Source organism: Lampetra fluviatilis, chromosome 48 (assembly GCF_964198595.1).
Source record: "Lampetra fluviatilis chromosome 48, kcLamFluv1.1, whole genome shotgun sequence".
NCBI classification, from domain to species: Eukaryota; Metazoa; Chordata; class Hyperoartia; order Petromyzontiformes; family Petromyzontidae; genus Lampetra; species Lampetra fluviatilis.
The window spans coordinates 9,822,009-9,836,626 of NC_136322.1; positions in this window are offsets into that span (position 1 = coordinate 9,822,009).

Genomic DNA, 14,618 nt, shown 5'->3' on the forward strand with positions numbered 1-14,618 from the left:
TCACACACACACTCACACACAGACACTCACACACTCACACACACACTCACACACCCCACACAGACACTCACACACACACACTCACACACAAACTCACACACAAACTCACACACACCCCACACACTCATCAACAACAACAACCGCCATTCGCCACTAAGTGGCGGTGACGTCACCACGACGCTTGTGCCAGGCCATGTGCACCTTGAGGCCACGTGAAGTGTCGAACGCCCGCTGGCAGGAGGAGGTCACGGGGCAGACCCAGCAGGTGCCACGGGTCGACTGACCGAGATGACCGAGATGAGTGGCTGATGCACCACCTGTGCCCCCTACTGTGCCAACTTACTGTGCTTTAGCCACCCGGCGCTCCGCTCGTTGTTGTGAGCGTCGCTCCTCCGCCCTCCGTTGTTGTTGGAGGGCGACTGCCTCCAACTGCCCAGTAGCGTCCTTCACGAGCCTCCTCCACAGAGGCCGATCTTGACACCGCTGGTACCAGTCATTGGCAAGTCCATTCAGCTCCACGTCCTCCTGTACCACATCACTCCATCTCTTCTCTAGCCCGTGCCGCGCCCGTTTAGCCCCCTCGATCCGGCCGAACAAAAGCTGTTTAGGCATGCGGTGGCTGGGCATGCGGGCTACATGACCCAGCCAACGCAACCTTGCCTGCCGGAGGAGCTCACCGATGGGACTTTTTCCAGATCTTTCAGGGATTTGTGAGCTTCTCACACAATCCAGCCTGCAGGTTAAACCCAGGATGGATCGTAGGCAGGCCAGCCTAAATGTTTCTAACCGGCGAAGATGCTCCATTAGGGGGGTCCACGTTTCGCAAGCGTAGAGAAGGGAGGGAATGACTGTGGCCGAGAAGACCTGAAGCTTCGTGCGGAGCGACAGACCAGGGAGCTTCCACACAGCGTCACGCAACCGATGAAAAGATATTGCCGCTCAACTGAATCGGAGTGAGACCTCTGCTGTTAAACTGGAGCCGGTCATAGGAGTGGGCCTGTCGCTTTTTCTCAGCCAGCCTGAACACCTCTTCTGTCAGCTAGGGTCTCTGGGGAGGTCTGGTCCGTGCACCCAAAGCAACCATTGCCGCTGCATGAGTCACAGTCGTAAACCTCGCCCATTTCCACTCGACACCAGGAGGAGTGGGGGACGATGCCAACCCCAGCAGCCGCAAGCGATGATTAAATTCTCGCTTGCAACTTTCATCAGCTAACTGAGACCAGGCCACTGTGGGTTTGAACGGGGCCCTGGGTGTACACCCACCACCGGAGTGGAAGAATGGCAGGCGCATCTTACAGATGACAAGCCGATGGTCAGTGGGCAGATCAGCTCCACGGTAGGTCCTGGTGTCATGGACATAAGCCTGCATCCGCTGTTCCGTAACTATGTAGTCCATCAGATGTTCTTGCTTAGACCTGGCATGCATCCATGATGTTGTGTGGATGCGCCAATGCCAGAACAACGTGTTGGTAATTACAAGCCCATGGGCTGCACACAAATCTAGCAGCCTCCTACCGTTGTTATTGAGCTGATCTGGCCCATGCCTTCCAATCACTCCAGACCAGGTGCCAGCATCATGACCAACTCGGGCATTGAAGTCACCCAACAGGATGACTCTATCCCGAGGGGCCACTTTAGCCAGCACCTGTGACAGGAGGTCATATAAGGCATCGGCCTTGCCTGCATCCCACCACTGATGTTCATCTTCGGTGGGGGCATAAGTAACCACGACCACCACTCCTCGCCTCCGGTTGATGGGAAGGTGAGCCCAAAGTATCCTGGGGCTTACAGCTTCCCACACCTCACCGCCACGCTCCCACGCCCCCTTCATTCTTTTGTTCAGAAGAAGAGCCACTCCCTGTTGTTTGGCAGTCTCCTTCCCCGAGTAGAGGATTGTCCACCCCTCTTGGCGACAGGAGCCAGAGCCGGTCCACCGGACCTCTTGAATACCACAGAGAGAGAGAGATCCAGGCGGTACCGGTCTAGCTGCCAACAGTTGAGTGGAAACTTCTCCCACGCAGTGAGTGTTCGAACATTCCACGTGGCCACACGAAGTGGTTTTTGTTGTTGTTGTTGTTTCTGGAGGAGCCCCAATGATTCAATCTCCTGGCTCCACCAAATGGGGTTTGGCCAGGAGACGTCATAGACGCCTGTCCCCTCGGGGCATCCTGCACAAGCTTAGTTGGGTATTAAATCAATTGAAGGTGGAGGGGTTACCAGCCACTCGAATGTGCGGTGGCTACAAATGCAATGAGAATGGAAAATCTCAGTTGGCCCTCCCCCCCATGGCACTGACCGCCACAGCGAGGAGGTAGGGAAGTTGTTTAGCCGGACACGACACACACAGACAGACACAGAGAGACTCACAGACAGACACACGCAGACACAAACAGACAGATAGACACAGAGAGACTCACAGACACAGACAGATAGACACAGACAGATAGACACAGAGATACTCACACACACACACAGACACACACAGACAGATAGACACAAAGATACTCACACACACACAGACACACGCAGACAGATAGACACAGAGACACTCACTCACACACACAGACAGAGAGACACAAAGAGACTCACTCACACACACAGACACACACAGACCGATAGACACAGAGAGACTCACTCACAGACAGACACACACACAGACAGATAGACACACACAGTCAGATAGACACAGTCAGATAGACACACACAGACACACACAGACGAAGACACACACGCAGACAGACACACACAGCTAGACACAGCGAGAGACACACAGACAGACACACGCAGACACACAGACAGACACACACAGACAGACAGACACACACAGTCAGATAGACACAGACAGATAGACACAGAGAGACTCACAGACACACAGAGACACACACAGACAGACACACGCAGACACAGACACACACACAGACACACACACAGACAGACACACACACAGACACACACACAGACAGACACACACACAGACATACACACAGAGAGACACAGACACACACACAAACACACGCAGACACACACAGACACACAGACAGACATACACACAGACACACACACAGCCACACACACACAGACACACACAACAACAACCGCCATTCGCCACTAAGTGGCGGTGACGTCACCACGACGCTTGTGCCAGGCCATGTGCACCCTGAGGCCACGTGAAGTGTCGAACGCACACACACAGACACACAGACACACACAGACACACACACAGACAAAGATCCCCTGTGTAGCTGTAAACAAAGTGGCGGGCAAGTGCACGCACGCCAGCATCTGTGGGTGCGAGATGACCTTTCTAGGCTGAGGGAGTGATGGTGGTAAAGACATACTCAGATTATCTGTTCCAGAAGGGAAAAACCCCATCGACAAAACGCATCAATCATCATGAGTCACACAAACTCCACGTGTGTTAGTCTTTGGTTGTTTGGGTAAAGGTGTTTATAGGTCTGTATGAGTGTCTATGGGTCTCTATGTATCTCTATAGGTCTCTATGGGTCTTTATATGTCTATATAGGTCTCTGTGTATCTCTGTGGGTCTCTGTGGGTCTCTATGAGTGTCTATGGGTCTCTATGTATCTCTATAGGTCTCTATGGGTCTTTATGTGTCTCTATAGGTCTCTGTGTATCTTTGTGGGTCTCTGTGGGTCTCTATGAGTGTCTATGGGTCTCTATGTATCTCTATAGGTCTCTATGGGTCTTTATGTGTCTCTATAGGTCTCTGTGTATCTCTGTGGGTCTCTGTGGGTCTCTATGAGTGTCTATGGGTTTCTGTGTATCTCTATAGGTCTATGTGGGTCTTTATGTGTCTCTATAGGTCTCTGTGTATCTCTGTGGGTCTCTGTGGGTCTCTATGGGTCTTTATGTGTCTCTATAGGTCTCTGTGTATCTCTGTGGGTCTCTGTGGGTCTCTATGGGTCTTTATGTGTCTCTATAGGTCTCTGTGTATCTCTGTGGGTCTCTATGGGTCTCTATGGGTCTTTATGTGTCTCTATAGGTCTCTATGTATCTCTGTGGGTCTCTGTGGGTCTCTATGTATCTCTATGGGTCTCTGTGTATCTCTGTGGGTCTCTGTGGGTCTCTATGGGTCTTTATGTGTCTCTATAGGTCTCTGTGTATCTCTGTGGGTCTCTGTGGGTCTCTATAGGTCTCTGTGTATCTCTGTGGGTCTCTATGGGTCTTTATGTGTCTCTATAGGTCTCTGTGTATCTATGTGGGTCTCTGTGGGTCTCTATAGGTCTTTGTGTATATCTGTGGGTCTCTATGAGTTTCTATGGGTCTTTATGTGTCTCTATAGGTCTCTGTGTATCTCTGTGGGTCTCTGTGGGTCTCTGTGGGTCTCTATGTGTCTCTATAGGTCTCTATGAGTTTCTATGTATCTCTAGAGGCTACACGGGGGATCTTTGTCTTGTGTGTCTGGGGGGGGGGGGTTTGGGGGGGGGCGGCCCTTGACCCCCCCCCCTCTCACAAAGCGCTTTTTAGGTCTTCGGGTTTCTTCTGAGCGAGCTGAGCGAGTGGAGAGCCAAGGCGAAACCCGCTTTCTGGCATAGCAATGTTTATTTGTTTAGATTTCGTACAAACGAAGGTGAATATCATAATTAAATAACAATACTCATCGTAAGTCTAGTAAGTATAATCATATAATAGTAGTAGTATACGTAACCATAGTAATACAATAGCGGCAGTAGTCGTAATAATCGTATAATCTTCGTAATCATCATCATCATCATCAATTATTGCACTCCGGCTGCCGAACAGCGCAGGAGAAATTCCGAGTTGAAAACCACAACAACAACATCAACAACATCAACAACAACATCAACAACAAGAACATCATCATGCTTACTTGCATAAAAATGGCATGCCCGAGTGTCGGGGTCAGGGTTCACGGGTGATGGTTGGGAGGGGGTGGTGAGTGAGTGGGTGAGTGGGTGGTGGGTGGGTGAGTGAGTGGGTGGGTGGGTGAGTGGGTGGTGGGTGGGTGAGTGAGTGGGTGATGGGTGAGTGGGTGGGTGAGTGAGTGAGTGATGAGTGAGTGGGTGGGTGAGTGGGTGGGTGGGTGAGTGGGTGGGTGGGTGGGTGAGTGGGTGGGTGAGTGAGTGAGTGAGTGATGAGTGAGTGGGTGGGTGAGTGGGTGAGTGAGTGGGTGGGTGAGTGATGAGTGAGTGATGAGTGAGTGGGTGGGTCAGTGAGTGAGTGAGTGGGTGGGTGAGTGAGTGGGTGAGTGGGTGGGTGAGTGAGTGAGTGATGAGTGAGTGGGTGGGTGAGTGGGTGGGTGGGTGAGTGGGTGGGTGGGTGGGTGAGTGGGTGGGTGAGTGAGTGAGTGAGTGATGAGTGAGTGGGTGGGTGAGTGGGTGAGTGAGTGGGTGGGTGAGTGATGAGTGAGTGATGAGTGAGTGGGTGGGTCAGTGAGTGAGTGAGTGGGTGGGTGAGTGAGTGGGTGAGTGGGTGGGTGAGTGGGTGGGTGAGTGGGTGAGTGGGTGGGTGAGTGGGTGGGTGAGTAAGTGGGTGGGTGAGTGAGTGATGGGTGAGTGGGTGGGTGGGTGAGTGTGTAGGTGAGTTGAGTGAGTGAGTGAGTGGGTGAATGAGTGGGTGAGTGAGTGAGTGGGTGAATGGTTGGTTGAATGGGTGAGTGAATGAATGGGTGTTTATGTGAATGGATGAGTGTGTAACTGAATGAGTGTTTATGTGAATGAATGAATGAGTAAGTGAATGGGTGTTTATGCAAATGGATGAGTAAGTGAATGGGTGTGTGTGTGTGAATGGGTAAGTGAATGGGTGAGTGTGTAAGTGAATGGGTGTGTGTGTGAATGAATGAGTGTGTAAGTGAATGGGTGTGTGTGTGAATGAATGAGTGTGTAAGTGAATGGGTGTGTGTGTGAATGGATGAGTGTAAGTGAATGGGTGTGTGTGTGAATGGGTGAGTGTAAGTGAATGGGTGTGTAAGTGAATGGGTGAGTGTGTAAGTGAATGAGTGTGTGTGTGAATGGATGAATGTGTGAATGAATAGGTGTGTAAGTGAATGGGTGAGTGTGTAACTGAATGGGTGTTTATGTGAATGGATGAGTGAGTAAGTGAATGGGTGTTTATGTGAATGGATGAGAAAGTGAATGGGTGTGTGTAAGTGAATGGGTGTGTGAATGGGTGTGTGTGTGAATGAATGGGTGAGTGTGTAAGTGAATGGGTGTGTGTGTGAATGGATAAGTGTGTGAATAAATGGGTTTGTAAGTGAATGGGTGAGTGTGTGAATGAATGGGTGTGTGTGAATGGGTGAGTGTGTGAATGAATGGGTGTGTAAGTGAATGGATATGAATTGAGTAGCAACTCCTGCCCAGTTGAACTCAGGGCACAGTGAGTGAATCCCACTCATGCCCTTCGACTCACAGTTTACAAGGGTACACACAGACCCATAGAATCACACGGAGACCCATAGACTCACACGGAGACCCATAGACTCACACGGAGACCCATAGACTCACACGAAGACCCACAGACTCACCACACAGAGACCCACAGACTCACCACACAGAGACCCACAGACTCATCAAATAGAGACCCACAGACTCACCACACAGACCCACAGACTCACCACACAGAGACCCACAGACTCACCACACAGACCCACAGACTCATCACACAGAGACCCACAGAATCACCACGCAGAGACCCACAGACTCATCACACAGAGACCCACAGACTCACCACACAGAGACCCACAGACTCACCACACACAGAGACCCAGAGACTCATCACACAGAGACCCACAGACTCATAACACAGAGACCCACAGACTCACCACACACAGAGACCCAGAGACTCACCACACAGAGACACACAAACTCATCACACAGAGACACACAGGGACAGGGGACAGGGGGCTGTGTGCAGGAAGTGAGTAAGTGAATCAATGAGTTTGTGAGTGAGTGAATCAATGAGTTTGTGAGTAAGTGAGTGAATCAATGAGTGTGAGTGAGTGAATCAATGAGTTTGTGAGTAAGTAAGTGAGTGAATCAATGAGTTTGTGAGTGAGTGAATCAATGAGTCTGTGAGTAAGTAAGTGAGTGAATCAATGAGTTTGTGAGTGAGTGAATCAATTAGTTTGTGAGTAAGTGAGTGAATCAATGAGTTTGTGAGTGAGTGAATCAATGAGTCTGTGAGTAAGTAGGTGAGTGAATCAATGAGTTTGTGAGTGAGTGAATCAATTAGTTTGTGAGTAAGTAAGTGAGTGAATCAATGAGTTTGTGAGTGAGTGAATCAATTAGTTTGTGAGTAAGTAAGTGAGTGAATCAATGAGTTTGTGAGTGAGTGAATCAATTAGTTTGTGAGTAAGTAAGTGAGTGAATCAATGAGTTTGTGAGTGAGTGAATCAATGAGTCTGTGAGTAAGTAAGTGAGTGAATCAATGAGTTTGTGAGTGAGTGAATCAATTAGTTTGTGAGTAAGTAAGTGAGTGAATCAATGAGTTTGTGAGTGAGTGAATCAATGAGTCTGTGAGTAAGTAAGTGAGTGAATCAATGAGTTTGTGAGTGAGTGAATCAATTAGTTTGTGAGTAAGTAAGTGAGTGAATCAATGAGTCTGTGAGTGAGTGAATCAATGAGTCTGTGAGTAAGTAAGTGAGTGAATCAATGAGTTTGTGAGTGAGTGAATCAATGAGTCTGTGAGTAAGTAAGTGAGTGAATCAATGAGTTTGTGAGTGAGTGAATCAATTAGTTTGTGAGTAAGTAAGTGAGTGAATCAATGAGTTTGTGAGTGAGTGAGTGAATCAATGAGTCTGTGAGTAAGTAAGTGAGTGAATCAATTAGTTTGTGAGTAAGTGAGTGAGTGAATCAATGAGTTTGTGAGTGAGTGAATCAATTAGTTTGTGAGTAAGTAAGTGAGTGAATCAATGAGTCTGTGAGTGAGTGAATCAATGAGTCTGTGAGTAAGTAAGTGAGTGAATCAATGAGTTTGTGAGTGAGTGAATCAATTAGTTTGTGAGTAAGTAAGTGAGTGAATCAATGAGTTTGTGAGTGAGTGAATCAATGAGTCTGTGAGTAAGTAAGTGAGTGAATCAATTAGTTTGTGAGTGAGTGAATCAATGAGTCTGTGAGTAAGTGAGTGAATCAATGAGTTTGTGAGTGAGTGAATCAATGAGTTCGTGAGTGAGTGAATCAATGAGTTTGTGAGTGAGTGAATCAATGAGTTTGTGAGTGAGTGAATCAATTAGTTTGTGAGTGAGCGAATCAATGAGTTTGTGAGTGAGTGAATCAATGAGTTTGTGAGTGAGTGAATCAATGAGTTTGTGAGTGAGTGAATCAATTAGTTTGTGAGTGAGTGAATCAATGAGTTTGTGAGTGAGTGAGTGAATCAATGAGTTTGTAAGTGAATGAATCAATGAGTTTGTGAGTGAGTGAATCAATAAGTTTGTGAGTGAGTGAGTGAATCAATGCGTGTGTGAGTGAGTGGGTGGATCAATGAGCTTGTGAGTGAGTGGATGAGTGGATGAGCGAGCGACCGATCGAATGGGTGGGTGGGTGAATGAGTGGGCGGGTGGGTGAATGAGTGGGTGGGTGAATGAGTGGGTGGGTGAATGAATGGGTGGGTGAATGAGTGGGTGGGTGGGTGAATGAGTGGGCGGGTGGGTGAATGAGTGGGTGGGTGAATGAGTGGGCGGGTGGGTGAATGAGTGGGTGGGTGAATGAGTGGGTGGGTGAATGAATGGGTGGGTGGGTGAATGAGTGGGTGGGTGGGTGAATGAGTGGGCGGGTGGGTGAATGAGTGGGTGGGTGAATGAGTGGGCGGGTTGGTGGGTGAATGAGTGGGTGGGTGGGTGAATGAGTGGGCGGGTGGGTGAATGAGTGGGTGGGTGAATGAGTGGGCGGGTGGGTGGGTGAATGAGTGGGCGGGTGGGTGGGTGAATGAGTGGGCGGGTGGGTGGGTGAATGAGTGGGTGAATGAGTGGGCGGGTGGGTGAATGAGTGGGTGGGTGAATGAGTGGGCGGGTTGGTGGGTGAATGAGTGGGTGGGTGGGTGAATGAGTGGGCGGGTGGGTGAATGAGTGGGTGGGTGAATGAGTGGGCGGGTGGGTGGGTGAATGAGTGGGCGGGTGGGTGGGTGAATGAGTGGGCGGGTGGGTGGGTGAATGAGTGGGTGAATGAGTGGGCGGGTGGGTGAATGAGTGGGTGGGTGAATGAGTGGGCGGGTTGGTGGGTGAATGAGTGGGTGCGTGGGTGAATGAGTGGGCGGGTGGGTGAATGAGTGGGTGGGTGAATGAGTGGGCGGGTGGGTGGGTGAATGAGTGGGCGGGTGGGTGGGTGAATGAGTGGGTGAATGAGTGGGCGGGTGGGTGAATGAGTGGGTGGGTGAATGAGTGGGTAAATGAATGAGTGGGTGGGTGAATGAGTGGGTGAATGAGTGGGTGGGTGAGTGAATGAGTGGGTGGATGAATGAGTGGGTTAGTGGGTGAATGAATGTGTGGGTTGGTGAATGAGTGAGTGGGTGAATGAGTGGGCGGGTGGGTGGGTGAATGAGTGGGCGGGTGGGTGGGTGAATGAGTGGATGGGTGAATGAGTGGGTGGGTTAGTGGGTGAATGAGTGGGTGGGTGAATGAGTGGGTGGGTGGGTGAATGAGTGGGTGGGTGAATGAGTGGGTGAATGAATGAGTGGGTGAATGAATGAGTGGGTGGGTGAATGAGTGGGTGAATGAATGAGTGGGTGGGTGGGTGAATGAGTGGGTGGGTGAATGAGTGGGTGGGTGGGTGAATGAGTGGGTGGGTGGGTGAATGAGTGGGTGGGTGAATGAGTGGGTGAATGAGTGGGTGGGTGGGTGAGTGAATGAGTGGGTGAATGAATGAGTGGGTGGGTGAATGAGTGGGGGGTTAGAGTTGGGGTTAGAGTTGGGGTCACATGGGTCATGCTGTCTTGGCACAGTTTTAGGGCTCAGGAGACAATTGAGACGAGACACGGGGGAGACACGGGGTAGACACGGGGGAGACACGGGGAGACACGGGGGAGACACGGGGAGACACGGGGGAGACGCGGGGGAGACGCGGGGAGACACGGGGGAGACACGGGGAGACACGGGGGAGACGCGGGGGAGACGCGGGGAGACACGGGGGAGACACGGGGAGACACGGGGTAGACACGGGGGAGACACGGGGAGACACGGGGGAGACACGGGGAGACACGGGGGAGACGCGGGGGAGACGCGGGGAGACACGGGGAAACACGGGGAAACGCGGGTAGACACGGGGGAGACACGGGGAGACACGGGGAGACACGGGGAGACGTGAAGAAACGCGGGGAGACACGGGGAGACACGGGGGAGACACAGGGAGACACGGGGAGACACGGGGAAACACGGGGAGACACGGGGAGACGCGCGGAGACACGGGGAGACGCGCGGAGACACGGGGAGACGCGCGGAGACACGGGGAGACACGGGGGGACACGGGGAGACACGGGGGAGACACGGGGGAGACACGGGGAGACACGGGGGGACATGGGGAGACACGGGGGAGACACGGGGAGACACGGGGAGACACGGGGGAGACACGGGGAGACACGGGGAGACACGGGGAGACGCGCGGAGACACGGGGAGACGCGCGGAGACACGGGGAGACGCGCGGAGACACGGGGAGACACGGGGGGACACGGGGAGACACGGGGGAGACACGGGGAGACACTGGGGGACACGGGGAGACATGGGGAGACACGGGGAGACGCGGGGAGAGACGGGGAGACACGGGGGAGACACGGGGGAGACACGGGGAGACACGGGGAGACACGGGGGAGACGTGGGGAGACACGGGGAGACACGGGGAGACACGGGGAGACACGGGGGAGACACGGGGGAGACACAGGGAAACGCGGGGAGACACGGGGAGACACGGGGAGACACAGGGAGACACGGGGAGACGTGGGGAAACGCGGGGAGACGTGGGGAAACGCGGGGAAACACGGGGAAACACGGGGGAGACACGGGGGAGACACGGGGAGACACGGGGGGACACGGGGAGACACGGGGGAGACACGGGGAGACACGGGGAGACACGGGGGAGACACGGGGAGACACGGGGGAGACACGGGGAGACACGGGGGAGACGCGGGGGAGACGCGGGGAGACACGGGGGAGACACGGGGAGACACGGGGGAGACGCGGGGGAGACGCGGGGAGACACGGGGGAGACACGGGGAGACACGGGGTAGACACGGGGGAGACACGGGGAGACACGGGGGAGACACGGGGAGACACGGGGGAGACGCGGGGGAGACGCGGGGAGACACGGGGAAACACGGGGAAACGCGGGTAGACACGGGGGAGACACGGGGAGACACGGGGAGACACGGGGAGACGTGGGGAAACGCGGGGAGACACGGGGAGACACGGGGGAGACACAGGGAGACACGGGGAGACACGGGGAAACACGGGGAGACACGGGGAGACGCGCGGAGACACGGGGAGACGCGCGGAGACACGGGGAGACGCGCGGAGACACGGGGAGACACGGGGGGACACGGGGAGACACGGGGGAGACACGGGGGAGACACGGGGAGACACGGGGGGACATGGGGAGACACGGGGGAGACACGGGGAGACACGGGGAGACACGGGGGAGACACGGGGAGACACGGGGAGACACGGGGAGACGCGCGGAGACACGGGGAGACGCGCGGAGACACGGGGAGACGCGCGGAGACACGGGGAGACACGGGGGGACACGGGGAGACACGGGGGAGACACGGGGAGACACTGGGGGACACGGGGAGACATGGGGAGACACGGGGAGACGCGGGGAGAGACGGGGAGACACGGGGGAGACACGGGGGAGACACGGGGAGACACGGGGAGACACGGGGGAGACGTGGGGAGACACGGGGAGACACGGGGAGACACGGGGAGACACGGGGGAGACACGGGGGAGACACAGGGAAACGCGGGGAGACACGGGGAGACACGGGGAGACACAGGGAGACACGGGGAGACACGGGGAGACACGGGGAGACGTGGGGAAACGCGGGGAGACGTGGGGAAACGCGGGGAAACACGGGGAAACACGGGGGAGACACGGGGGAGACACGGGGAGACACGGGGGGACACGGGGAGACACGGGGGAGACACGGGGAGACACGGGGAGACACGGGGGAGACACGGGGAGACACGGGGGGACACGGGGGGACACGGGGAGACACGGGGGAGACACGGGGGAGACACGGGGAGACACGGGGAGACACAGGGGGACACGGGGGAGACACGGGGAGACACGGGGAGACACGGGGAGACGCGGGGAGACACGGGGGAGACACGGGGGAAACACGGGGAGACACGGGGAGAAACGGGGAGACACAGGGGGACACGGGGAGACACGGGGAGACACGGGGGAGACGCGGGGAGACGCAGGGAGACACGGGGAGACACGGGGGAGACGCGGGGAGACACGGGGAGACACGGCGAGACACGGGGAGACACGGGGAGACACGGGGAGACACGGGGGAGACACGGGGGAGACACAGAGACGCCGGGAAACACGAAGAGATGGGGAGACGCGGGGAGAGACGGAGACACGGGGAGACACGGGGAGACACGGGGAGACACGGGGGAGACACGGGGAGAGACGGAGACACAGGGAGACACAGGGAGACACGGGGAGAGACGGAGACACGGGGAGAGACGGAGACACGGGGAGAGACGGAGACACGGGGAGACACAGGGAGACACGGGGAGACACAGGGAGACACGGGGAGACACAGGGAGACACGGGGAGACACAGGGAGACACGGAGAAACACAGGGAGACGCAGGGAGATACGGGGGGAGACACGGGGAGACAAGTGGAGCCACAGGGAGATACGGGGGGAGACACGAAGAGATAGGGGAGACACGGGGGAGACACGGGGGGGAGACACGGGGGAGACACGAAGAGATATGGGAGACACGGGGGAGACACAGGGGGGGGAGACACAGGGGGGGGAGACACGGGGGGAGACACGAAGAGATATGGGAGACACGGGGGAGACACGGGGGAGACGTGAGATGACACGGGGGAGACACGGGGGGAGGAGGAGGAGGAGGAGGCGGCCATGCCGCTTGATATGTAGTCGTAAACGCGAAATCTTCGGTAAAAAAAACGACGACAAAGAGGTCAAAGGGTCGTGACCTGGCAATGCCACGACCTCTAAGGAGGGGGGTTGGGGTCATTGGGCCATGGAGGTCACGATCCGGTGACCCCCCCTCCCCCCCACCCCCCGCGGCCCCAACGGCCTCTGCACGTGGAAGACGCAGGAAGGAGTGACGTCACCGCGCAGAGTCGGCCATTATGCAACCCAACCCAACCCCCCCCCCTCTACTATAGAACAATAACGAGCGGTAAGATCGGGAGAGGGGAGTCAGAGAGCCACGCGGACACACGCACACGCACGCACACACACGCGCGCACACACACGCGCACACACGCGCACACACGCGCACACACACACACACGCTCGCTCGAGTACCAACTTGCGCGTGTGTGTATATACACACACACACGCACACACATACGCACACACACACACGCACACACACGTACACGCACACACACACGCTCGCTCGAGTACCAACTCGCGCGTGTGTGTATACACACACACACACACAGACACACGCGAGCACCCACGTGGGTAGTGGTAGTAGTAGACCCACGTGGCGGTCGACCACGTGGGCGGCCATAGACCACGTGGGCAGCAGGAGTAGGACTGCGAGCCACGTGATCTGTCACGGACCACGTGGTGGTCTACCACGTAGATGTAGCCCACTACCAATACACGAGGTCCAACCACAGAGCCACCACCCGCCCCGAACAAGTCTTCAACTCGGCACAAATCCACACCCCCACCCCCGCCCTCCCCTCCCCACCGTATCATGGCCGACGTTTCGAGCAACGACCCTTCTTCATTTTAGGTGTGGGCCCGGTGGGGGGGGGGGGGCAGTTAGAAGCCCCGGCAAAGCGCACACCCCCAGATATTGGGGTCAAACATCGGACCCGCGGCGAAGTAGATCGTTCGATTGAACCCCCGTCCCGCCCGCCCGGCCCGATTGGCCACGGCACCCCACCCACCCACCTACCCCCTCCGATACCTCCCTTACCTCCCCCCCCCCCCTCCTCCCCAGCTCTGTGGGGGAGATCTCTGGGCGAGGGGGTCGCAGGATGGGGAGCCATATTGGCTGGGTGTGGGTTTGCGCACCACTCGCGAACGTTCGGCTGACGAACTTTCATAGACACGAACAAAGCCCGTCCCGTTATGTCCAGTCGCCCGTTCAGACGGAGAGTCGTGAGTTCAATCACCTACACAATCGATGGTGGTGGTGGTGGTGGCATCAACGGCTCCAGAACGTGAAGAACCAGTGGCATCTACATCTGCAGAACGTGAAGACCCAGTGGCATCTACAGATCGTGAAGAACCAGTGGCATCTACATCTGCAGAATGTGAAGAACCAGTGGCATCTACATCTGCAGAATGTGAAGAACCAGTGGCATCTACATCTGCAGAACGTGAAAAACCAGTGGCATCTACAGATCGTGAAGAACCAGTGGCATCTACATCTGCAGAACGTGAAGAACCAGTGGCATCTACATCTGCAGAACGTGAAGAACCAG